General features: G+C 39.9%; 1 long non-coding RNA gene across 2 annotated transcripts in view; it reads right to left on the bottom strand.

Annotated features, from left to right (window-relative positions):
- The window catches only part of LOC122465004, a 194,356-nt gene that overhangs the window by 27,232 nt on the left and 139,291 nt on the right, over window positions 1-27,833 (bottom strand). Inside the window, exon 4 of one of the 2 annotated variants that reach the window (XR_006289505.1) lies at window positions 5,190-5,303. The exons of the other annotated variant lie outside the window; for it this stretch is intronic. This is a non-coding gene — a long non-coding RNA (uncharacterized LOC122465004). The remainder of the gene's footprint in view (window positions 1-5,189; window positions 5,304-27,833) is intronic. 2 annotated transcript variants of the gene reach the window in all.

Here is a 27,833-nt window from a genome sequence, read left to right as displayed (position 1 = left end):
ACTGAAAATTAAAAGGTTTTGGAAATCGATGTTTAAGTGGCAGAGTTCAAATAGGACACTTTAACAATGTATTATATCATTAATAAAATAACTATAAAAATAATCCCTGTGCTTGTGTTTCAGAGTCTAGTGATTAGGCCAGTACTCTGGGACCTGTGAGACCCAAGTTCAATTCCCAGCTCCAGACTTTGTGTGACCCTGGGCCAATCACTTGGTCTTTCTGTGCCTCAGTTCTCTACCTGTAAAATGGGGATAATCCACTTTGCTACCTCAAAGGCTGTTGAGAGGATAAATGTATTATAGATTGAGAGGTGCTAAGGTACTATGGTAATCGGGGGGGGGGGTCATCATATCCAGTAGTAACACTTAAATATAGATTTGTAAAAACAGAATTTACCCAATGAAGAAAATCTGCAAAATATTTTCAAACCCCCTCATCCCCCCATCGGGGGGGGGGGGGTGGGAATTCTCAGGGTGAAGCTGAGTTCTAAGTATGATAAGTGGAGAAACTATGAGCCTATTCAGTTCTCCTTTCTCATCCAAAACTCCCACAGGTTTCAGCAGGAGTTCTGCCTACCTGGGGAGTCAATAAGGTACTTAACATCACTAAGCCTTTGCAGCTATTTTTGTCCAGTGGGAGAAAAAGGGAGGTGGCAGGCGCGGGAAGTATGAGAAAATGGTTTTCTTCCACCAAAATGAAATTAATTTTTTGTCACAAAATAGAAAAAAAAATCAAAATCAAAAAGCTTCTTTCTATTTTTAATGAAAATATGTTTTCCATTTTGACAAGCATTAATGTTAATTCATTGCTGCTTTAAGCAGTGTTAATTAACTATTGCCCTCCCCCCGCCCAAAATAATCCCAGCAGGGTGGCAAAATATAAAGTGTTCCTGTATACATAAAAAGACCATGTGCAAACTGTGTGCATATGTGGGTGAGCTTCATCTCATAAGAGAGAGAGAGCTTGGAAAAATATGTGTTTGCTTCTACACACAGTGGCCCTTTACAGTTGGTGAGCTATTGGCATATATTTTTAAATAGAGCAGCTGTATCTACAGGTTTTTCAATGGGTTGCTAGTAACACCCACTTCTGGTTACCACAAATATTTTCTCTCATGACTAGATGGATATAATTTAATTGATGTAAAATGTGTGGTATATTTTTGTATAATCTGAAATGTCAGCTCCCAGCTTCTAGAATGTATCCTTGTATTCTTTATTAAAGTGAAAATTTAAAGGCTCATGATTTCCTTTGTCTATAATAAGGATTTTGAGAGGATTTGCAAAGGAGACTGAGCACCTCAGAAATCAGAGCTAGATAAGCAATGCTAAAATGATTGTGCAGATGTGTTTTCAACATGCTGCAAACTGATTTAACTAGATTCATAGATTCACAGTTTCTAAGGCCAGAAGGGACCCTTATGATCATCCAGCCTGATATCCTGTGTAACACAGGCCATAGAACTTCCCCAACAGAATTCCTAGAGCACATATTTCAGAAAAACATCCAAGCTCGATTTAAAAATTGTCTCTGATGAGGGCTAAGATTTACTGTTTTATGGGGGCTTGATCTGGTAACCTTTTCTTTTACAAACCTAAAAGAACACAAATTTGGTAACTTTCAGAGAAGGAAATTCTCATCTCATTTACTTATTACATTCTGGAGGGTCTCCACTGAAGAGCAACATTTCAACCTTACATTTGAATGACATTTTTAAGAAGTATATGTTATAAATAGAATACCAGAGGAGGTTTTTTTCCATTCTGTAATACATACTGTATCAACTCTTCCTGATCATTCCGTTACATACAAAGTTTATACATGAGTCTGCACACACCTCACCTATACAATGCTAATATCCGCGTGATAAGTTTCAAAGCCTGTAATGATGGCATGCAGCTTTGACAGCCTTATCTCCTTTTCTGCCTACTAATTTATATTCCCAGGACTACTCTAAAGATTCCAAAACTTTCAGCATCTGCAAACAGAAGCCACAAAACAAAAAACATGCTAGAAAAATGATTCCTTTTCTTCCTTCAAATGCAGATGAACTCCCACCTTCAACTTAAAAAAAGTTACATGTGTTTGAGGTTCAGGACAAGAATTGTGGTGTCCTGGATTATTGACAGTTTTAATGTCTGACACAGCCCGATTCATCAAGACTAAAATTCAAACCACTGGAAAAGGGGGGATACACAGCTGTTCGAAATAGCCCATCATTTGCTTCTAGCTCCTGAGTTATTAGACTAATATTGTAACATTATTCTCTCTCCAAAACAATTTAGGGAATTTGAGAGTTTCCCCCTCTTCTTAGGCCTATATGATTAGACTTACCAGTGTGATGACTAAGACACCTAATTTAACAAGAAGAGGGATATGAAAAATAGGACTGTAATGGGACTTGCCTCATCACTGCAGCACCTTCTGCTGGCTGTACGGGGAATTAGTGCTGCATCCTCTTCTGGAGGTGTCTGTCCCACTGTCACCTCTGTTCCTGGACCCACGTCACTCCCAGGACTGCGGTGCCCTCTGCAGCCCTCCGGCTATGGAACGCTATGTTCCCCACCTTCCAGAGGGGACCTGCAGTCTACTGTCCGGCCACTCCCTCCAGTGGCAAACTGCAATCCAAGGTCTAGCCACTTTCCATGTGGCTCCAGCACCCTCCTTGCCCTTGTGTCAGGGCCTCAATCTGCAACCCCTAACAGCCAGCCAGGAGCTGTCTTTTGCTCTCTCGGCCCCTGTTGGCAACACTGCTCTGTCCAGGGTGCTGGCAGGTCTCTCAGCCCTTCAGGGACCCCATCCTTCCTCCCTGGGCTCCCAACAGAGAACTCCCTCCTCTGCCCTGCAGTTCCCTTTTTATATGGGCCTGCTTTGCCCTGATTAGCTGCTCCCCTCAGCCCTTCTCTGATTGGCTGCCTCTCATACAGCTTCCCTAGGGCTGCTTTTAACCCCTTTTCTGCCAGTGTGGGGCAGACGCTCCATCACAAGGACAATATTTTTTTTAAATGTTCTAAAAATATGGTACCATTTTTTGCCCCCCTGGTAAAAGACATAGCATTTACAAAATTCATATGAGTGGTATTTCAGGTTTACTGTTCTCAGTCTAGGATGTGGTGTACAGTAATCATTCTAGATCCAAGATGCTTGAAAGAGAGCCTCTTTATTCATGGACACCGTTCCAACTGCCTTTGCATTACAGAACACGGGCTTCTGCAGCACCCTTCCCCCAGACTTACTGCCTGGGAAGCTAAACCACTTAATAATACAGTTGCCAATACCACAAGGAAATATTCACATATTGAGATAGATGTGAAAATAGAACTATAATCAGACTGTTACCATTCATTAACTTACTGCTGAGACTATCCACTTTGCTGAAGAGAGAGGCACCATTCATGATACCAGCTACACAGGACCCACACTGAAAGAAACTTCAGGTCTGATGCTGCCCCCAGTGAGCTCAGTGGAGACAAGATCAATCCACTTTTTCTTAAATAGGTGCTACTCTATTTTAGTGTGAATTTATTTTCAAAGAACTACAACTATGAATTTTCAGAGAGCTAAGGAAAATTAATGCAGCTTGCTTTTACAGCAAATGGCAAAATGAATGGCCTAAAATGACAAACCTTACAGACTATTTAATTGCTGTCACCTACAGTATATGAAGAGTGGTACCAAATCAAAAATCAGTTAAATACAACTGCAACGTAGCAAAGAATTTTCTGCATACACTGAAATTCTCACTTTTTACTTTACCTTCTGGTTAGACTTTATTCAGTGTCCTATTTCTATATTACAGTAAAAGCTCTGTTATCCGACATGTTGGGGGACTGGGAGGTGCCAGTTAATTGAATATTCTGGTTAACTGAGAGTTATACGTTACCAATGGAATACCAATTTTCAAACTACAATAAAATGAATAAAGTATAAAATGGTATACAGGCACTCACCAATCGAGTAGTAGTACTGCACTGCAGAGTGGTTGGTTTCTTGAAGCACATAGGTGTATACAGGTAAAGTTTTCTATACAGTATGTTATCTTATGACACTACATATCACTATGGGCAGTGCATGGCATACACCCAGATCACTAAAAATACACTTAAACTAAAACTATACTCAACATATTTAATCTTTCTTTGATGATTCAGAAGACGCTTCAGGATCTTGCAGTGCCTCAGGTCATCATGATCAACACCAATTACCACCAAACATGTAGAAGGTGTAGGAGATTGGGCTGAATCTGTAATGACCCTATGACACACCCCAGAAGCTGCTTTTTTGAATAAAGCCGAGATCAGCTTGCTTACTTGTCTTCTGCCTCTTTTGCATAAAAGTAGAGTGAAGAATGTGCAGTTGCTAATGTGCTGGGCAGTATACTAGTCCTAGTTACTAGATTGAAGATTTGTATTGGGATAGATCAGAAATGCTGGTTAATTGAGCTTTCTGGTTAATTGAGTGCCGTATAACAGAGCTTTTACTGTATTTTATAGTGGTTACACATTGGAAAGCACAGTGAGCTACTCCACATGGGCAGCAGTGTATAAATGTTGCTTTATTGTGTTTTATTATATTCACGATTCACACAAGGTAACTGCTGCTGAGAATTGTATTCTAACAACACTAAAACAGACAATTTCAGAAGCAAAGCTGAAGTTCATGACTCCACAGACATGTTACACGTGTTCTAAACCCAAGGGCGACATATTCAATCTTCGATCAATTCGATAGCCTGACACCACATATATAGACTAGTGCAAATGTATTCTACTTGCTTTGCTGATTCTAAAGTAAATGGTAAAACATTCCAAATTTGTGGCATAACATATTGATGAAAAGCACATCATATCTGGTATGTTCAATAAGTAACCCATTCAGCCTTTTACAAGCCAATAACTTATCAACTTACGTATACATCCCAGCTCATATAGACAGATGGCCACAACAACCTGAAGGACTGAATGAAGAATATTCATTTAATGAATCAAAATTCAGGTGAAAAGTTTTAACTTAATCATAGCTATGGATCAATAAATAACTCTTCAATGTGTAGGAGGATAGTGAATTTTAATATAAATAATATTGATTTAACAAAGTATAATAAAAAGGGGAAAAGAAAGTTTGGAATGACCTGCACTCCTGTACTTTGTATATGTAAGTTGGTGTTTAAATACTATTGAAAACTGACCTTTCCTGAAGGGAAGATTCTCAAGACGATGTCAATAAATCAAGGATTTGCACTTAAGACAACTTTGTTCCTTGCTGCATTTTTTTCTCAGAACATGTAGGAGCTTCACAATATCTGGAGGAGCACAGGATTATTTTCAGAACAAGCTATGTGCAGGGGATGTATCCATATACTAAACAATGTATTCTATGTGCCATGTGGGTAAAGTCCTGACCCAATTAACATCACTGTATGTTACAATCTATGGATGTACATTTAAAAGAATGTAGCAGAATTAGTACACAATCAAATCTATAAAGTACCATTCACACCTATGGCTCTATATAAAAGAGTCAGCTAGAAGAGCTTCCTCATATCCTCAAGCTTCTAATAAGCTTAGCTAACCACCATTATTCACTTCAGTTTTATATCACATACATTGCATCCCTAACATGTGTTGAATGGTGTAACCACGATTCTGATTACTGTGACCTGCACCTCTAAATACAGAGTGCTCACCTGTGTGCTAAAGGATTCATAGATTTTACTTCAAGAAAGGACTATTATGATCATCTAGTCTGACCTCTTGCATAACGCAGCATATACCTTTTAGAAAGACATCTAATCTTGATTTAAAGACTTCAAGCATTGGCGAATACACTACATCCTTTAGTAAAATGCTCCAATGGTTAATTGCTCTCACTGTTAAAAATGTGCATCTTATTTCTAGTTTGAATTTATCGGCTTCAGCTTTCAGCCACTGAAATATCATAATGCCTTTGCCTGCTAGATTAAAGAGCTCTCTAGAATCAGAAATCTTCTCCCTATGTAGGTACTTATACACAATGATCAAGTCACCTCTTAACTTTTGTTCTGATAAGCTATATAGATTGAACTTCTTAAGTCTCTCACTGGAAGGCAGGTTTTCCAGATCACAAGTCATTCTTGAACTTTAAAAAGAGTGAGAAATACATTAAGCTTCTTTCCATAGAGATTTTTTTCCATTAAAAATATTTCATTGCTTACTTGAACAATTGAAAATACATGTTTTGTTCCATGTATGAAAAAATAACACCCAGCAATTTGATCACTGATCACAACAGATTACTACCAAATCTTTTTTGTTCTACTTTTTGAAAACATCCTTTAAAAAAAAATCCCACAAAATGTTTTGTTTGAAAAAAATCTAGTTGGAAGCTTTGTGCTTTTGTGACCAGTTACAATAAGTGGTGTCACTGCAGTATCTCCCTTCTCACCTCCAGGAAAGCTAACGTCCATGCACATTCATTCAAATCTTATGACTCACTCTGATTTTCGTGTACAAATGCTGCTCCATTTGCCAGATATGAACATTTCAGATGTTCAAGCAAAGTACAATACTTAGTAGAGCCAGCAGAAGACACGATAAGTCCACAAAGAAATTGAACTCCTATACATTTTGTACAAAATACATTTGCTCTATGTATCACTGGAAAAATGAAGAGCAGTACATTTTTCACAAAGCTGCATTTTGTTTGGAGTTTAATGGCCACTGCATTAGAAATCATATCTACACTTTTTTGATATTTTGAACTATATTTCTAGGTTTTCCCTAAATTATAGTAGTTATTCACATTAATGGCCTGTATTTCAAAAGCATATTGGCAGGTTGTCTGCCCAAAGTTAAATATTATTTTCAACATCATTTAGAAGGAAAAAAAAATGCTCAAGTATTGTTTAATAGTACAAATGATTGTTGCTCACTCTTACAAAATTCTGGTTTCTCTTTAAGAGAGGTTCCAAGTTTTCCAGGCCCCCTTCCTCCTCTTTGCCCTCTTCTACTGTTTATGTGTGTGGCAGCTTTCTCTCCTCCCTGACCCTACCCATCTGTGTGTGATGAGCTGGCCATGGGAGGAAGGGGTTCCTTGGATTTGGAAAGGTGGATTTCATGGTCAGTTAACCAGTTAATCAGCAATAACCTTTTTCACTAAAGGCCAATGTCATGGGGTGGTTCTCTATGAGTCTCTCTCCTCTTCGGTACAGACCACACTCACTCCAGGCCACCTTCACTGTCACCATACTTTATTATACTGCTCTAGCAGACCATTGCCTGTAGTACTATTTACAACTCCTAGTCAACTCCCCACCTCTTGCGTCTGAGGAAAAAGGGAACGGTACTGGCAGCAGCCAGGTCTGCCTTCCTTCGGGCTCTCCACCGCTTCCCTCCTCCCCCTTCCAGGGCTTCCTTCCTTTCCATTTACCTGCTCGCAACTGCTGGAGTTGTTTCCCCTTCTAATTAAACATTCAGCTGTGGCCCTACTTGTTAATTGGCACCTAAACAGAGGACTAATTAATCCACATTGGTGGGTATTTGAGTGACAAGGTGCTGAGTAAGCTTCTGCCTCAGAACCCCTGCTGCACCCAGATTGAGATAGCTACTACTCAGTGCGAATAAGGGTAACTCCACCAGGAGCCCCATTGACTTAAATGGGATTACTCAGGGTGCAAGGTACTATTTAATTGTGAGTAAGGTATTGCAATCTGAGCCTAAAATAGCACTTACCAGGTCTGACTGTTTTATAGAATGAACATAGAATCAGAAGTTAGAGATGGAAAACACCTGTTCCATCATCCGTTCTCTGTCACAGAAGAATCAGCTACAACAGTCACAATTCAATATTTAATATTAAGAATTAACCAAGGAATGAAAGTTTAGTGGTCTTGTTTTAGCCATACAGTGGTGGAACATATACTGTGTAAAGGCAATTTCAATCCTTTTTTTAAACATTTGAAGGGAGCCTCAATTTCAAAGTCTCAATTCAGTCCAATATACTTTTTAAAAATCCTATTGTTAGAAATACAACCTCTGGCCCCAATTCTGCAATAAAATGTGTACAGACACATTTCAGTGTGGCTCCACATAGGTGCATGCTTGTACACAGAGACTTGCAAGCTCAGGGATTAAGTAAAAAGAGGTTAGAGCGAAAATATTTTCTCTCGTTGATTCTACTCCCACCCCTCTCTTCCCCCCAGTTTGTTTACTTCATACATTGACTGCTCCTTCTAAATAGTCAGTTTTACTATCTCACCATACACACAGTTCTCTCAGTTTTTATTTTTAATCTTTTTAGTGTTTTGGTCAGCAACATGGAACTGAACATATTTTTTTAAAAATAGGCAAATGCATCTGTAAAATTACAACAAATAGCTGGTGTGACCCTGGGAACCCCTAAATGTCAACTGGCAGAGGGTCAACCATTCGGTAACTGGTGTCAGGCCTGACACACTCGTCATCTCTAACACACTGTTGTCATAATATATATCTAAAAGGTGTCATGTAAGGTATCATGTGTAAACTGGTGACACACTGGTCCCAAAAAATCATTGTGTGATGTATGTACAGGTTATGTACAAAGAGTTGTATGTGTGTGTGTGTGCTGAAAAATATATTCTTAAAATGCATTTGGGAGGCAATGCATAAACCTAGCCTGCCCAAGACAAAGAAATGTGACCAGCTCGATTACTGGCAAAGGATAATGAAAGTACATTTACATATAAGATAAACAAACCTATCATGCTAACGAGCAGCATCTTAGCGAGCACACCCAGGGAAAGTGTCTGCACCGCAGCAGTCCTTCTTGGCTCTTGAGGCAGAGACAATTGACTTTGGGTAATATAAGGGAAGCAAAGGGAAATCTTACCTATTCATCATTTAGGAAACAGAGCCCTTTAGTTCTATGAACATTGGATCCCCTGGCCTAAAGGGCTGGAGATGCTGGTAACTTGATGTATGAAAACTGCATAGGCAAAGATTGTAACTTGCTAAGATTAAGTTTTAGTCACTAGAAAGCATGTTTTATTTTGTTTTGTTTGTAACCATACCTACCATACTTGCTTAGAATCACTTAAACTTCTGTTCTTTGTTAATAAACGTTCTTGTTTTATTACAAAGCCATCTCAGCACTGTATAATGATAAAATGTTAGTCATCAGGTAACCTAACAGGCTGGTGTATGCGCTGTCTCTTTGGAGGCAGCAAACTTAATTTCCGTGAGAGAGCAGTGAGAGGGACTGGACACTGCAGGGAGATATGTCTAGGGAACTCGGGAACTGGGGTTCACTGATTGTTATCGGCAAGGCAAGGTTTAGACCGGCAGAGTCTTGAAGAGATTATTGGCAAGGCAGACACGCTAGTGTGTAAGGGAACTGACATGCAGCTTAGCAGCAGCAACACTCTCAACCGCTGAGGCAGAGGAGTAACAGAGCCCAACAGTTCTGGGTGTCCCAAGTAGGATGTCACAGCAAGGGACACAGGCAGGCAAAGGACATAGGCAGGCAGAGGACCTGACGTTACTTTTAACTTGTTCTTAAATTGCCTAGTTTTCAAGTTGATGGTAAGCCTTTAACTTACTTGTCTTTGTTTTAAGAGGCCTAAGCCAAGAAAAAAAAATCAAATGAAAATACAGATATTATTTGACACACCTCTTGTCAAATTGTCTGAGGCGTACAGATCTTGCAGTGAGGAGGCCTATATACGAGAAGTTTCTGGATAGATATGCACCAAACCACCAGCACAAAGTAGCCTTATGTTTCCTATGCTAGCTTCCCACCACCACTCCACACAGCTGACATGGGTGGCATGGTTTTTACCCCTAAAAACACAGCATTCCTAACCCCACTGATTTGCCACCTCCATATCAGCTCACTGTGGACATTAGCAGCTGGTGCAAGTTAGCAGCCTTTTGGCCAGTCTCATTTCACCACGGCCAGCCATCCCTGGGGATGCAAAGGTAGATTTAAGCCAGCTTTGTACTCTCAATTACCTGACTTGTGTTGCATGCTCCTCAGCCACCCCTGAGGATCTTGGCCATTAGGAATTTGTTGAAACCTACTACCATGGAAATATGATGCAAAGGCCTACTACAAAGCCCAAAGAAGGCAAGGGTAATACAGGCAGTCCTCGGACTTACGACACAATTGGTTCCTGACAATCGTGTCTTAAGTCGAAAACGTCATAAGTCAAATTTCCCATAGGAACAATTTGGCTCGAGCATCATAAAGTTGAAACCGACATTGTAACGTCAAAACAAAATGACATTTTATAAACGTATGTGCTGTTCATCGTAACTTGAATGATGTAAAGTTGAGGACTGCCTGTATTCCCATTTTCTTCAGTAGATTTTGGATCAGACCTTAAATGAATAAGATCATCACTGCAGAATATTTCAGAAGAAATGTGACATTGCAACTACCTCACTGGAGCAGGTGTGATTTGAAACTAAGTTGAAGATTGTGCATCTGATGAACAGGAGCATTCATCCTTCTTTTTTGTCACGGTATTGTGTAATTTTCATGTCAACGCAACAATTTCTGTTTAAATGTTTGCATGAAAAGTTCACTAAAATCAAATGTTTCTGCAGTGTCTTAAGTAGAACACATCACAATTAGTATTAAAAATATAACCCAAAAAAGGTATGGTCTGAGCACAGTGCATTCTATTCAAATTTGCTATGACAAAGATTTTGTTTGCAATCAGGACTGTCCAGTAAAATTTAATTTTCAAAATCCAGACATTTATACCCAGATCCTCCCTAGCCCCTGCCCTGCATAAAAAAAATTACTCCACCCAACCCCATGTACTGTATTTGTGCATCACTAAATCCAAAATAGCTATATGGGTTTTAATCAAATGTAGAGAGGAAAAAAAAAGAAAAGAAAGTGGCACCTGCTCTATGTTGAGAATTTCTATGGCAAGTTTCAGACCACCGTGAATTAAAATGGCTCGGTTATAAATCCCTCGAAAATAAGGTTTATAATGGAAATGCTGACAGACATATAACGATAGCGGCAGTAGCTGGCACCACTGTAATAAAAGGACTTAAATGAAAAAGATCGGTATGCTTCACAAAGGCTTGTGGATTTCAGGGTAGAGATCTATGCAGACTCAATGTAAAGATGGACATTAATATGCCCAAGTCATTATGATGCAGGGGTGTCAGTTACAAAGAATTTTGACACTCAACTCCTAGTCAAACTGAAAGAATTTAAAGGAAAAGCACAACATAGATTCCAAGGCCAGAAGAGACCGCTGTGATCATCCAGTCTGACCTCCTGTATAACACGTCACAGAACTTCCCCCTAAAAACTCCTAAAGTACATCTTTTTTTAAAAAAAATCCAATCTTGATTAAAAATGGCCAGTGATGGAGAACCTACCACAACCCTTAGTAAATTGTTGCAATGGTTAATTAACCTCACTATTAAACTTACTCCTTATTGCCAGTCTGAATTTGTTTAGATTCAATTTCCAGACCTTGGCTCATGGTGATACTTTTCTCTGTTAGACTGAAGAGCCCATTATAAAATATTTGTTCCTCATGTAGATACTTATACATCATAGTCAAGTCACCCCCTAACCTTCTTTTTGTTAAACTAAATAGATTGAGCTCCTTGAGTCCACCACTTCTCTGAAGACTCTCCAATTTATCAACATCCTTCTTGAATTGTGGGCACCAGAACCGGACACAGTATTCCAGCAGAAGTCACACCAGCACCAAATACAGAGATAAAATAACTTTTTACGGCTCCTCAAGATTCCCTTGTTTATCCATCCCAGGATTGCATTAGCTCTTTTGGCCACAGCATCACTCTGGAAGTTCATGTTCAGCCATAGATGGCATGTGACTCTTTCATTTGGGGAGGCTTATGTGAGCACTGGAAGCTCCCTAGAAGTAGGGGGACAAGTGCTTGAACCAGTCCCTCCCCCAGCTCCAAGGCCCTGCCCTCCTATGCCTCTTCCCCCTGTGGCCCCATCCTCGCTCTGTCTCTTCCCGCCCCCACTCCAACTCTTCCCCTGAAGCCCCCCCCTCTTTACTCATTTCTCTCTGTCCCCTCCCCTCTGTTGCTCCCCCTTAAGGTGAGAAAAAAACTCCCCTTAAGGGAGAGCATAGCCCTCTCACTTTTCAAAGCAATGGGGCCATGGCTCCCGGCCCACCCTGTTCTGGCCCCCCTTAGCTAAGTTGCTCTGGCATGAACATGCACAGCAGGAGGACGAGGAGGAGTCCCACAGCTGGGCCAGCCATTGAGAAGCTGTGCATGCTGATCCCAGAGCAACTCAGCTAAGGGGCGCCGGAACTTAGGGGAGGGGAAGGGGGCCATGGCCCCATCACTTTTAAAAGTGAGAGCAGGGGTGGGAAGAGGCAGAGTGAGAGCAGGAAGAGGCATAGCGAGGATGGAGTCTCAGGGGAAGAGGCCAAGCAGGGGCGGGGCCTCAGGGCAGAGCACGGGGGGGACATGGTCTGGGCACTGGTGGCATCCCCCACTTCTAAGGAGCCTCCAGCTCCAAAGGCCAGCACACCTCCAAATGGAGGTGACCCACACCACATCTGGCATTTCTTGCCCCCTGCAAGGCCAGCCTTTTTTTGGGAGGCTTACCCTCCCTCCCCCAAGCCTCTTATATGCACAACCCATGTGTTCAGCTGATTATCTAATATGACCCAAATCTTTTTCCGAGTCAGTGTTTCCCAGGATAAAAGTCCTCATCCTGTAAGGATGGCCTACATTCTTTGTTCCTAGACCTATACATTTAGCCATCTTAAAATGCGTATTGTTTGCTTGGACCCAGTTTATCAAGCGAACCAGGTTGCTCTGAGTCAGCGACCAGTCCTTTTCATTATTTACCACCCCCCCAATTTTTGTGTTATCTACAAACTTTATTGGTGATCATTTTGTGTTTTCTTCTAGGTCATTGATAAAAATGTTGAATAGTGTAGGGCCAAGGACCAATCCCTAAGGGACCACACTGGAAACAGACCTGCTCAATGACAGTTCTCCATTTACAATTAAATTTTGAGACAATGCTGAATTTAACATTGCCCTCTCCCTCCTCTCACATGATCTTTTTATTTATCAGACTCTTTCTAGTGCCTCAACATATGAGCACAGAACAGTATGTAAAAGTATCAGAGACACAATAGCCCTTTACTCTGCACATGCAATCCAAACAAAAACTAGGTAAAATATCCAAGGAACCATATTCTGTATATTTATCTAGACTTTTATATGGACTCCCATCGTCTTAGTATCTGAGGACATACTGTATTCCCAACTCTTATAAGATTCCCTTCCACCTTGGATAAGATTTTCTTTCCCTTACTAGAGGCTGCAGATTTGAGTCAATCACTGAGCCCTAAAACATCAAGACTCAGAAGCCTCCAACTTAAATTCAACCATTAAGTTATTACCTATAATGTTAACCAAAACCAACAGCAGTAAATGTAGCATCCTAGTTTTGAAGTCCAGGGAGTCACTAGGTTGACACAAAAATTCCCACTGAAAAACTGAAGCAATAGCCTTGAACCACTATTTCTTAGTGTTTTCAGAATTAAATGTTTCCTATTTATTCAGTGGGCTACAAAAGCTGAAGTTTTTTTTTATTTTTTGGCAGCAGTATACCTGACTTGACCACTCAAAAATCCACCAGGTTTTATCTGATATCCCCTAACAGTTACAATTTAGAAATACATCTGGTCACTTACATATCCCTGTTTTCAAATAATAATGAACCAGGTTTCTCTCAAATAGTTCCACTTGGTAATCCTTTCATGTCTATTCTGCTCCTGATATGTTCCTGCACTGCATTGTCTACAGGGAAAGGGATGCAGAGTGAAAAGGAGCAGTTGTGTGGGTCAGTGTGTGTTCTTTTTCCATGCCTATAAAACCCAACCCAAACTGTCAAGGTGACAATCCAAAACGATAATCAAAACCACTTTTTACATTCCATCTTGTAACTGCCTCAGGCAAGTTTTAAAGGAGATGCTAACAAATCCCAAAGTATAGCTGGTATTAAATATTTGATATAACCAGAAAAGTATACAATGACATCAAGCTTATGTTATATATCTCTGTAATTTCTATACCATAGGTAAACAAGTCATATTTCAATAACAATGTCTTAGACAGGTATTTGGAAATCTACATAAAAATCTGTTTATCTTTTAAAAATGGCTCTGGTTGCTCAAAACAGCTACAACAACAACAAAAAGGGATCTTACTAGGGAATATTACCTCCCAGAGACATGCTAGGAAAAATATTTCAGGTGGGCCTTTTAACTGTTATATCTTTTCTTGTATCTTATTTAGAATGATCTTATATTTATACTATGGACTGGTTTAAATTGTAAGACTTTCAATTAACAAAAGAGTTTACGCTCATGCCCACATTTTAATGTTTACATTACTTAGTATCTATTAAAATGCAATTCATTTTTATATAATGTCCTTCACAGGAAACACTGAGAAAGCTTATAGAAAGAAGGAATCCTAAACTAAAGGAAAAAAGAAGGCTTAAAGAGAAATTTAAAGAGGTTACTTGGTGGCTCAGAAAGAGAGAGAGAGAGAGAGAGAGAGAAATAAGGCAGCATAGTAGAAAAAGTGACCTTGCCCCCAGCTCTTCAGAGTCAGAGAACAAAAAGCAAAGAGACCAGAGATCAATGGGAGTAAATGGTTATGGAGTAGATGGACAGTGAGAGCGATAAGGTGGAGAGCATCTATGGAGCACTTTGAAAATCAGGACAGCAATTTTGCCTAATTTGGAGATGGGCAGGAAATTATAATTATTTGTATGACAGTAGTACCTACTGGCTCGGATACCACACTGCATTCTGTACAAACACACAGTAAGAGACAGTCCCTGAAGAACTTACACTCTATTGAAACATTCAGTTGAAACAACAGACAAAGAGTGGGTGGGGAACCAGAGGCCCAGAGAGGTGACGTGACTTGTCCATATTCACACAGCAGGTGAGTGGAAGAGTCAGGAATAGAATTCAGGTCTCCTGACATCCAGCCCAGTGCTCTGGCCCCTACATCACACTGCCTTAAAATGAAAGTGATAGAGGATGTGTAGAGCTCAGAGAAGAATTTGCCCAGTTAAGTTAACTTTTTTTTTTCTACTTGTAGAATGTCAATACACAGACTACTGGGTTTTTTTCAAGTTTATTTGTCATTCAAATATTCTAAAGAAACTTCTTTTGCCAGTTTTTTCCTTTTCTGTGGATTGATAATACAGGATTCACCATGTGTATTAAACAGCTGGAAATAAAAAGGAACTGACAAGATATATGTAAAATAGTTTATCTTATTGCCTTTACTTTGTAATATTCAGGTGTACCACACACCCTGTGTCATTTTTTCATGTTGATATTAGATTGAAAGGACCAGAAGGATCCAAACTGGTTCCATGGTGAAACAACCTCTCCTCTAGTCATCTGTAAAGTATCATGCATGCATGTTATACTATACAAATATATTATTATAAAATACGGAGGGTAAGGGTAAGCAACTGAGAAGCCTGGACAATTAGGTTTTCTGAAAGTGGTCAGACTTAGGGCTCAGGTATAGTAATAAATCCCAGAGCTGAGGGTTTGCCACCAACAATGCCTTGCCATTGGTCCCTTGTGCCTCACATATGGGACTTAAGCGCTCCAGGAGCATAGAGGAAGGGCTTTGACATAAAAGGCCTAGAGTTGGCCTTGACCTTGGTAATGAAACACTGATTTGCTACTGGCAGTTGCCTAATAGTGATGGTAGCACGTGGAGCACGCTTGTAATATGCTCTTACTAATCCATGAGCTGCTCAGTAGGACAACTGTACTGTGCACTAACGGTGCTTCCAAGTGCTCTTCACAGTTCATGTCAGATAGAGTTCTCTGGTTCAAACAGAAATTATTTTGGCCATGGCTTGAGCCATGCAAGAGGTCAGACTAGATTATCAGAGCAGTCCCTTCTGGCCATCAAAACTAGGAATCTTTGAAAAGAGTGCATTGTCGTAGACAAGCCTAAAAGGTCCCTAAGTGTTTGTTAATGTTCATTAATGCACTTTGATCTAGCCCTATTTCAAAGAGGACTAGATCAAAAGTGCATTAACAAACTGTTAATGTGCATCAATAGGGTCCACATGGCAGTGGAGCACAGCAAGCTGGAGCAGGATAGATTCATATCCCAGTCTGCTGCAAAATAAGTGTTCATGTAGACAAAGCCTTAAGTCACGGGTGACTGTAGCAAAGTCTGCATTTAAGACAAAAAGGTGCAATCTCTAAGCCAGCTGCTGCCCTCTAAGAGCAGATAAGAGGTTGATACAAAACTGAGATTCTGAATACAGGAATTTTGACATCCTCAATTGAGGGAGAGATTATAGAATTCATCAGTTCCTCAAAATATTTCCCTGAGTAGATCAGCATCACCTCTATCTTATCAGGAACGAATCTGAGTCAGCTGACTTCCACCAAGGCCCTTCTCCCTTCAGAAATGGGAAGCATAAACAAACAACTCGGTCTGGGTCCACTGAAATGGAGATGCAAAGTGGAGGGTCATCGTGTATTGATGAAAGTAGCGCATATTGCCTCATCATTTCCCCCAGTGGCCTCATGTAAGTGCTGAACTTGCAGGACAGCCAGACTGAGTCTTGTAGGACTCCATAGTGGGTAGGAAAGGCTCTGGGTTGCTCTGACAAGGAGAAGCTGAACGATTTTAAAGTAGTTGTGCAAATATTTTCTAAAGTTGTATCCTGTGCAGTCTCCTGGGTACACAGGGCTGCTTAGGGAAGGACAGCATGCAGTTTGGCCACACCTGCCCTTTTTAGGTGGGCCATGCAAAAGATGGACAGAAAGAGGATCCTTTGCCTTGAACTTTTTTTTTTTTAAATAGATTTGCAAAAGCGAGAACATATCACCTGTTCAAAAAACCCCCCAGCAAACAGTATGAAAACATTCATTTTCCATGAACTAATTCCATTAGAAATCCAGGGGATTATTCGAACCATCATAGTCTCTCGTGTAGACATGGCCTTAGACCTTACAGTGGCACAGTTGTACCAATGCAGCTGCGCCACTGTAAGAGAGCTCTCCCATAGACATAATTAAACCACCACCAACGAGCAGCGGTAGCTATGTCGGCGGTAGCTATGTTGGCAGGAAAGCATCTCCCACTGACAAAGCACTGTTCACACCAGTGCTTCTTTCGGTGTAATTTATGTCACTCCGGGGTGTGTTTTTTCACATGCCTGAGTGACATAAGTCATACCAACAAAAGTGCTAGTGTAGACATAGCCTAAAGTTTTATTTGCGGGACTTAATTTCCAGTCTTTCTCAGATAGTGAAGAGAAGTGAAAAACAGAGATTAAATAATTTAGGGGGAGCTGTTTCATACTTACTATTTGTGTTTTAGTTTGTTACCAGACTGGGGGTCAGGCAGCTGCTCTGACAGCACTCAGAATTGAATTGCAGGGTGTGCTCCCAAGTCCCAGCCCGATGCAAATCCCGTTTCCTGTCAGCTGGGGAGAAACATCTAGAAAAGAATGTTTTATTTGATTTTCTTTTACAGCAGTGCAATGTCAGCCCATTCATTTGGGATCCAATGAAAAGGGAAGTGATATATGTGAAAATAAGGCTTCCCAGAGAGAAGTTTTTAAAATTTATTTTAAAATTTTGTATCAGCACTGTAGATTATGCTCAGTTGTCAGCCACTGAAATAAATTGTGCCTGCAATCTAGGAGGGTGGAGCATGACAGGCAGTGAAGTAGCATTTTCATTAACCAAAAAAAAAAAAAAAAAAACACCCCAAAAAAAACCACACCTCAGAAATGTGTCAGGATGCGTGCAGCTCAATTAGAAACCACAAGAGGAAATTAAATCTGGTGATATGTATCTTCTTGTTAGAATTCCCTTTGGCAAGCACCAAACAAACTCCGGCTCATAAGACTGAGGTGGCAACATTTCAATTATTCCCTAGTCAACAAAACTGTGATGTCATAAAGCATTATTACATCACCCCATAGGTGCTGGAACTAGGGGTGCTGCCACACCCCTGGCTTGAAGTGGTTTCCAGGGTTTACACTTTGGTTCAGTGGCTCTCAGCACCCTCACTATACAGATTGTTCCAGTGCCCCTGCATCACCACAGACTCAAGCAGAATTGAGAAACTGGAAAGAAGAGGGAGACCACCATTACTGAAACAAATACTGAAACTGCAAATGTAGGGAAAGAACATAGAAAAATATTCACAAACATACATCATCATACTGTAATATTCATAATATAAAAGGGCCCACGGACCCCAATCAGGACCACGGTACTGTTGTGCTAAATGCTGTATAAAGAGGTAGATATGGTCCCTGCTTCCACAGGGCTTATTTTTGTGTACTGAAGATGTTCTTGACCAAGTTTGCATGAGTCTGAAAATCCTTCATTAATAAAGGAGACAGCTTGGAGGTCAAAACACCACATTTTGAATACCATGACTCCCTGGAGCTACAGATTCCATTCCCAACCGGGGCTGACTCAGTCCTTCATCCTTCCAACTTTTATAAAAGTCAAGGCCAGAAGGGAACATCAGATCATCTAGTCTGACATCTTGAAAATCACAGACCATAACATTTCATCCAGTTATTCCAGTATTTAGCCCCATAACTTATATTTGACTAAGGTACATAGGTAACTTAGGTAAGTACATCAAGGTCCATGCAGTATACTGTGTGTGTGCAGGGGAGGTGTGGGGAGGGACTTTTTGGATAGGAGCTCAGTTTTCAAGTCTTGTCTATTTCATGTAGCCATTAATGGTTCCATGGTACTTCTATAAGAAAAGAAGTTTACACAGGTATTTTTGGCCAAAACTTCCCCTTCACAACACTGTGGTGCAGTTGTTGCCTTGCTTTCCGGAAGCAGTTGCATGGAACTCCCATTCTTCAAGTCAGAAGCCAAAATTAATGGGAGCTAGAAAAACTTCCCAGGGCAGGTTATTCCATAACTGCCTGCCATAGGATTTCTTGCACCTTCTTCTGAAGCATCTTGTACAGGACAATGTCAGAGATGGAACACTGAACTAAATGGAATACTGGCCTGATTCAGGCCTGGTCTATGCTACAGAGTTAGGTCGACACAAGGCAGCTTCTATTGAACCAACTATGGAAGTGTCTACATTTAAATTTCACTCCAAATGATGTAACTGCCCCCCTACGCTGACTTAATTCCACCTCCACGAAAGGTGTAGAGTCAATGTCGATATAGTTAGGCTGACACAGTGTCAGTGTAGACACCGCATGCCTTACATCAACTATTAGAGGCTTTCAGAACCCATCCCACAATGCTCTACACTGATAGTACAATCAATAAAAACGCTCCTGATGGGGACATGCACTGCCGACACAAGAAACAAAGTGTAAACCTGACAAGAGATGTAATTACTGCAGTGGTTGTATACCAACATATGTTAGGTTGACTTAATTTTGTAGTGTGGAGATGTCCTAACTAAGGCAATTTCTATGCTCCTATATAACCTATATAAGGCCATGATCTAGAAAAACACTTAAGCACATGCTTAACTAAGGATCTGAGTAGTCCCACTGAAGTCAGTGGGTGTACTTGTGCTTAAGTGCTTTGCTGGATCAGGACTATAGTTTGCGTGAACATCTTAGTGGAGAATTTGTCAGTAACTGTCCTTTGGGAAGAGCTTCTCATCATGCTCGGAAATGCCAGTAACGGCTCCCTTACCTCAGTCATCATACAAACAGGACAATAGTGGCCTGGGAACCTTTGTTTTCAGTCTCCAGCCAACTTCCAAATAAAGGTTTTGTTAGAGAACCTTAAAACTACCCACATTGTAGCCATTATACACTGCATAGAACAAAGCTCTCCATTCTAATACTTTCTCTAATATAAGACTAGTATTCCCTGGATCCTCCATTAAATCTATTATGGGCAACCTTGTAATTCCCAAACATCTATAATGCATTCAGAATGCTTGCTGCTTAGTAGGGACATACAGTAAAGAGAACATAGTCTTTGGTTAGAAAACATCTTTTGCAACATGTTTCTTGTGACTGCCTCATATACTTGCTGCCTGGAAATTATTTTGGGGAAAATCCATAGTCTGGATTCAGAACTGGCAGGTTTTGGCATCAGAATTATTGGTTTATAGAGAGTGGGAAAAAAAACAAACAAAATGAAACATACCCCTCTGTTCCCCAGACCAGTAAAACATTGCATTTGTATCACAGTATAATCCTGTGAAGCACTAGCAAGATAGCATCATAGAAATCCAGCCAATACTTTCTTTCAGGATATAAAATAGGCAGTGACTTATGTTGGAGTTACATGATGCTGACAAGAGGCGATAGCGATGCTTAGCAATAATAATATTGCTAATTACATTGCTATAATAAAGATATAATAAATAATGCTATTAGTTCCTCTCTAGCATAACACATCCTTATGGCATTGTAAACACAGATAATATGGCTGGCAAACATCAATTCCAATACTTTACAACATAATGGGAAGGCAGTCTCTGGCCCAGTAAAAATAAAAAGGACCAAATTATTCTTTTGATCCACTGCTTCATGGTACTGTAGCTTTGCCTGGTATTTTTGATGAAAATCTCACTGGTTTTATTCATATGATGAAAGAAAAATAATATTGCATAATAAAAAAATTATCTGTTCAATTCTAAGCTTTAACAGTAGTTTTCAGAGTTATTTTATAAAACAACTGAGACAAATCAGTCCTTCAAAAATGTCAAAGAAAGTATTTGAAACACATCAAATTATTTTTGGAAACTGTTAAATATTTCTTATAATTTTTCACATACTGAAGACAGTTTACAAAAGCTTCTTGCATGTATATTTAATGAACCATATTTGTAATCAAACATGGGATCACTTGTATTTCTATAGCGAAGAAGCTGCAGTTGGCAAGTATATTACAGACTAGTTTTTTGAAGGTAGCTTTTATCTTTATCTTGTGTGTCAAAAAGCTACAGTAATGTGGTATTTGCATGTATCACATAACCTTTAACCAGAACAAACTTTGACCTTTGTTTCTAGTTACCAAATGTATTCACTTTCTTAACCCTTTGATTTTTTTACTCGCAGTATATATTATTGTTGATCACTACAATTCAATGAAAGTTTTCCATGAGTAATAAATGTCAATTTTTTAAAACAAAATCTGTGCCACTACTAAATTGCATTCATGGTACTGCTGAGCAAATGAACTAATCCCACAACCATGGGGTAACAAAATTCTGTTTGGCAGTCAAAAGCACACTGATGATATCACTGAAGAGCAGCAACAGAACGGTTTCTTATCACCAGCACCCTCACCACCACCAATGTTTTCCTGAGTCAAATATTACACATATTTTAAGTGTGTGTAGAGGATTACAAAAAATCTCTATGTGCATCTCCAGAGAGCCGCCACAAAGGGTTAAACAAAATCAACCCTGACAATACTAGAAACAGTTCTCTCAGTGTGTGTTGGTTCACTGCTCCACAGGGCATAGCAGATGTTGTGTCTGGTAGTAAGAAGGGCCCAGGAGGTGTGAGCTGTCAATCACTTTTTTTCTAACTACAGGCTATGCTATGGATATGAAGCAGGACTAAAACAATCTGTCTCAGCTGGGGTGTGTGAGGTATCAATAACCCTTGGTAGAGGTGTCAAGAGCCTGGCTGGAATCAAACTACCCTGCTGACCAGCTGCTTAGCAAGTTAACAAGCTCGCATTCAGCATTCACTGCCCTCCCAATGCAACAATTAACACAACTGGAGAATTACTTTATTGAAATTTTTAAGAAGGAACCTCACCAGAGCTCCCTTATACTCACTACAAACACATTTATAGTTTTAAAATATAAATATATACAGGGATAAGGGGCTGGATTAATGTATTAATGTATCCAGCCCATTTAATTATTAATGTAATAATTAAATGGGCTGGATGAAAGCTAAGAAATATAGTATATTTTATTTGTAAAGGATACACTCAGATGGAATATTATCAAGAATCACAAATTTGCATTGAACAAACAGAAATACTTACAAAGTATTTCCACATATCAGTATCATTGTGATCTGTACCTACTTGTACAATGGAAAGAATGAAGCTATTGTCAGACAAAATCCTCTTCAGAAGCCAAACTAAGGTAAATGTAAACAATAGGGACAAATAACAAAATGAAAGAGTTGTGTTGAACTAATAAACTAAACGATAGCTGTGTAGCTGCTTGTTACATGACTGGTCCCACTATTTATGTAACAGCCAGATTTTAAAATGAACAGAAAAAACAGTCTGAAAGTCTTAAACCACTAACATTTTACACTCCTTGGTCATAGTCTATTCTCAGTTATACCAGCATAAATCTGGAGTAACTCAGTTAAAATCGACAGAGTTCTACCCGATTTACACCAGTTTAGCAGGACAGAATCTGGCCATGGGTTTGTAGAAGTATTATTTGATTTTTCATTTTACAAACTGCTAACTCTAGCAGGCTAAGTTAATGCTTTTCCTGAGCGCCGCCCCCCCCCCCCCCCCCCCCCACACACACACTTTTTTGTTTTGATTTGAAAACTGAATTACTTTCAAGTCCTTTCGTATTCTACATTACTTTATTTTCTGGTTTTGTTCTCAAGGGCATCAGGCAGTGATTATATACTGTTCTGTTCTGCAAAGATACATGGTGTACAGCAAAACATGAATATTAGCTTTAAGCAATTTAATGTTGTTTGCTTTGAAATTCAATAATGCCATCAGCCCATAAGACCTCTTAGAGCAGAGCATTTCACACAGTGAAAGCTGCTTTCTGCTACAAAAGCACAGCAGCTGTGGCTCCTGCAGATACTCTTAAAGACAGATATAATAAAACACTGGGAGGGAGTAGGTCGACACAGGAGCATGAAATGGACGAGATGAAGCCCCTTTGTCACAGTCAAACAGGCTGTAAAGTTACTATAGTAACATACAGTATTAAGCTCCAGGTGGATTGATTTAATGTTGCCTAAACAGAAAAAAGGTTAAAAAAACCAAACCAATAATTACACTCATTCTGCCAAAATGTTTGCCAAGATGTTATTTTTGATTTAACCAAAATCAGGATGCGGGCAGTTCTCTAATCTGGTGGGTACCACGACTTAGAAGTTGAGAGCAAAAGCTAAGTTGCGAAAAAAGAATATGGACAATTCTGCTATTCCCATGATTGACACAGTAGTGAAATGCAGGCAAGAGATGGAGGCAGAATTTAACTGTCTTGAATAAGTCCTTAGCTCTTCAGGAGCTGGCCAAACCTCTCCTAGTGTGAGAAACCTAAACACGTTATGGTGTTCAAAATCATCCTGACTTCCAACACATGCTAATCACTATGGCATTACAGATACAGATATTTTAATATTTTCCCAATCAATTAAAAGTAGAGTTGATTGACTTTGCCATACTTTTTTTCCCCAAAAGGCCTTGGAATCCCCTCCTTTTATCCTTAGTTGTGTTTTTGTTGGATGGATAAGATGATGTTCTCAACATCTTCCCAACCGCCCCCCCCCCAATGTTCAAGGTATAGACAGCTCCTCCACACTAATTCTTTAGATGCTCCTCAAGGTTGGCACTCTCTCTCACAAATCCCTCCCAGTAAGGATTTTCAGGGGGATCAGACTATCCCTGTTCCCATATTGTAGCAGGAGCAGAAAGGCTCCTCCCAATAAAATTTTTGCTGCAATGGCCATTTACCTCACTCTGGGCTGAGAGGTGTCCCAGGATGCACCACGATCCTGGGAACCAAGCAATCTGGGGAGGTTCTGTGCAGAAGTGAAAACTTCATTGTTTCTTTATGAAACTATTTAGGACAACAGAATTGACACTTTCTGCTAACGGAACTACAAATGTTGGTTGGTCACTCCATCTCAAAAAAGATATTGGAATTGGAAAAGGTACAGAAAATGGCAACAAAAACAATTAGGAACAGCTTCCATATCAGGAGAGATTAATAAGACTGGGACTTTTCAGCTTGGAAAAGAGATGACTAAGGGGCAATATGGTAGAAGTCCATAAAATCATGACTGGGTTAGAGAAAGTAAATAAGGAAGTGTTATTTACTCCTTTTCATAACCCAAGAACTAGGGTCATCAAACTAAATTAATAGGCAGCAGGTTTAAAACAAACAAAAGGAAGTATTTCTTCACACAACGCACAGTCAACCTGTGGAACTCATTGCCAGGGGATGTTGTGAAGGCCAAGACTATAACAGGGTTCAAAAGAGAACTAGATAAGTTCATGGAGGATAGGTCCAGCAATGGCGATTAGCCTAGCCTTGGTTAACCAGAAGCTGAGAATGGGCGACAGGGGATGGATGATTACCTGTTCTGTTCATTCCCTCTGGAGCACCTGGCATTGGTCACCATCAGAAGATGGCATACTGGGCTAGATGGACCTTTGATCTGAGCCAGTATGGCCGTTCTTATGTTCTAGTTGTGTCACACATGTTAATTGGTTCAAACATAATGTCTTTAATCTTTCTAGAATGAAGAAAATATGTTGCTACATTGAATGTCATATGGAGATTTTCAGTTTAATTAGTCCATTGAGGGCCAGGGAACTAGCTATTAAATCACAGAGAGAAATTGATATAGACACCATGTACCAGAGGTTTCCCTAATCATTTACATGGGGAAGCACCTGAATTATCACCACTTACATACCTTACCATGCTTATACATTCTATTAGTAATAGACAAGTAGGAAGGTTGACTACTTTTCTTTCTACTTACATTTGAGTGACAGGTGTGGGGATCACCATAGTCTGTGTCCAGTTGCAGCTACTATGCATGGGTATGTAGCAGTGCCTTGAAAGGAAAAGTTGCACAATCACTGTATCCCAGCTATTAGTCATCTTTGTGATCTTAGTACACAGTTGACATAAGCATGTTCTCAGCCCTGACTGAGGTTCATGCTCTGCTAAATTCTGCCATGACACTGGCTGCCAACATTCTTTTAAACAACTGGAGTTCATAGGTGGTTGAAGTAGGACTATAGCATGCGCATTCAGAGCTGATTGGTAACGTGCAGGGAAACATTGAAAAGAGTTCACTTGATATGGTGTTCTCTAGTTAGAGTTGCAATGTTTGCGTGCGTATCACAACATGAGACTGTCCTAACAATGTGCCTGTTTCACCAACAGTATTCTTTACCATTCCCTGTCCTAGGGATTAGGGCCCAGTCATGGGAGAATACTTTTACATTTAGCAACAGGTGAGCCCAGCAGCAGCTGCGTACCAGTGCCTATTGTGACAGTTATCTTCAAAAATCCCTGCTTCTCAGCATGCAGCTGGAGTCAAAGCCACTAGACAGTTTCAGTCTAGATCAGAGGCTGAAGATTTTAGAACATTAACACTGCCCAGTTTGAAAATTCCCTAATATTACAGTATGTCGAAAAGTGATACTTGTTTTGCCTTTACATCTCCCCCCTTTTAAATTTCCCCTGCACAGAACTTTCCCAGTAGTTACTATGCCTGAGTATGATAATCTTGCTGGTAGAAGCCAGGGAAGCCTGGGTGCCTAGATCAGGGGTTGGATTGAAGCATTTATCCACAGCTCTGAAAATTACTCCAAATTCCAGTGCATCCCAAATTGAGGGTTCACATTCCCTGCTGCATGTTCCAGATGCTCCCAGATGAAAATTCCAACTCATCTTGCTTTGGGAGGCACTGTAGTTGAATAGATTAAGCATAGGATTTAGAGACAACAGACTTGGATTATAACCTTGGTTCAAACTACTTGCTTTGTGACTTTGGCCATGTCACTTAACAGTAAAAATAAGGATCATAATGGTTATCAAAGGGCAATAGTATTTTACCTACTTCCTACATAATTAAATAATGTTAAATAGTGCAAAGCATTGCTGAGGCTCATTGGTGGCATAGTCGAAGCAGAAATCAGGGCCTCCTGATTTACAGGACGGTACTTAATCCTCTAAATCATATAGCTTTGTACGGATACCACCAACAACTTTTTTGTGGAACTTTTTTCAAAGTTTTTTCAAAGTTTCAAAGTGTGAATTAAAAAAAGTCTACTTCTAGATTTTACAGACATCCACATAGTAAGAAATATCATGCACAAAAATGCATCTTTTAAAATTTTGTAAAGTTGATCCTCCTTTCTGGAAGGTTAATGAGGTGAAAATCAGAAAACTTTTGTTGAAAATAATTTTTCACGGTGAATATTTTGACCAGCTCAACTCATTAACCAGTGGTGACACTTTCACGGCATCACACTTCTGCTTTCTCCTTCAAAAAGGGAAACTCAGTTTCTATTTAATTTAAAGCATTAGAGGTGCAACTGTCCTTTGCAGGAGAATGGGAGAAATAGCCAGTGGATCTACACTGTTATAGAACTACTCCACATGCCTCAAATAACCCCTCACTACCCCCTCCCCAAACCCTACCTTCCCCTAAATAAGACTCCAAACCCATCATGGCTGGAAATCACTATGCTGTTAATGTACAGGTGATGTGGATTCCCTGAACAGGCTCCCCAAGTCCTCTTGTCTGCATCAAGGGCCAGCCATTGGAGAAAGAGCAGGGTTTGCCAAAAGTGCTCAATGGACCTAGTTTATACCCTCCATTTTCAAACTAGTGCATAGCATAGGATAGGTGATTGAAATCCAATGCTTCAGTTTGAAAAAATATAGGACTACAGTGTATTTTATCCTAAAGCTAAGGAAGTAGTGACAGTATCAAAGGTCCAGTTGGGCAAGTAGCAATATGCACACCGGTTACATTGCTATCATGGTTTGACCTCAAACCCTAGATCCGAACAATCACAAAGTACAAGAAAGTTCAGATCTAATTTGTAGGTCAGGTCCATCTTTGTATTCTTCATTTCTAAGTTAAAGCAGCAGGATTTTAGGTTGTTCTCATTTTAGTTATCCATGATGCTTTCAGAAATGAAGAAGCAGGTCCATTGAAAAGCCATGTATTTCCCATGATTCATTTCCACTTGTATGTTCTTTGTACATAAAAAAGCTAAATTTTACTAAAATCACTGCAAAGTGTTTTTCATGTTACAAGAATGATATCAATCTCAATTATAAGAATGTCTTCAAAAGATAGACGACGTGATTCTGAAGTTTATTTAATAGCTTTTAAAAATGGGATTTCAATCCCACGAAGTGTTGAAGGGCTACAGCTATTGGGCAGAGAGATGTTAAAGACCTGTGGTTGCATTTTTAGAGGCAGTCCTTCAGCATTTCTCTGTGGTTCCCAGAATATCTGTTCATTAGTTGAACTTGTGATGCTCATTCGATAGGCTTAAAGGAAAGTGATAAAAGCTGAACATGCCAGTGATGAAAAAAAGCACTTTTACACTGTTTTGTTTCTGAAATGAGAGCCCTAGCCTTTCCTAATATGTACAAAGAAAATTAGGGTATGCATACACTGCAGCTGGGAACATGCTTTCCAGCTCAGGTAGACAAACATGCACTAGCTCTGCTCAAACTCGCATGCTAGAAGTAGCAGTATAGCCAGAGATAGCATGGGCACCAGCTTGGGCTAGCTATCAAGCTACTGTCCACACTACTGTTGGCTACATGGTTATTTTTAGTGTGCCAGCTCAACCAGATCTAGTGCATATCTATGTTCTTAAGCCGGGAAGCACATTCCCAGCTGCAACATAAATGTAACCTTAGAGTGAAGGGAAATGTTACTAAGAGTGAAATATTGATAAATATACTACGGTACTGATCTCACTGGTGAACAAATGCCTTAAAAATAATACAGTCCAAATCTCTGGGTATCTAGTTCACATATGCCCCAAGCAAAGTTTTCTATAAACAAAGAAGGAAAGAACAGCAAGAGTCTACATAAAGTCCATTAA

This window comes from Chelonia mydas, chromosome 3 (assembly GCF_015237465.2).
Source record: "Chelonia mydas isolate rCheMyd1 chromosome 3, rCheMyd1.pri.v2, whole genome shotgun sequence".
Taxonomy (NCBI): Eukaryota; Metazoa; Chordata; order Testudines; family Cheloniidae; genus Chelonia; species Chelonia mydas.
The sequence above is the reverse complement of the archived record's forward strand: the minus strand, read 5'-3'. Positions and strand labels throughout refer to the sequence as shown.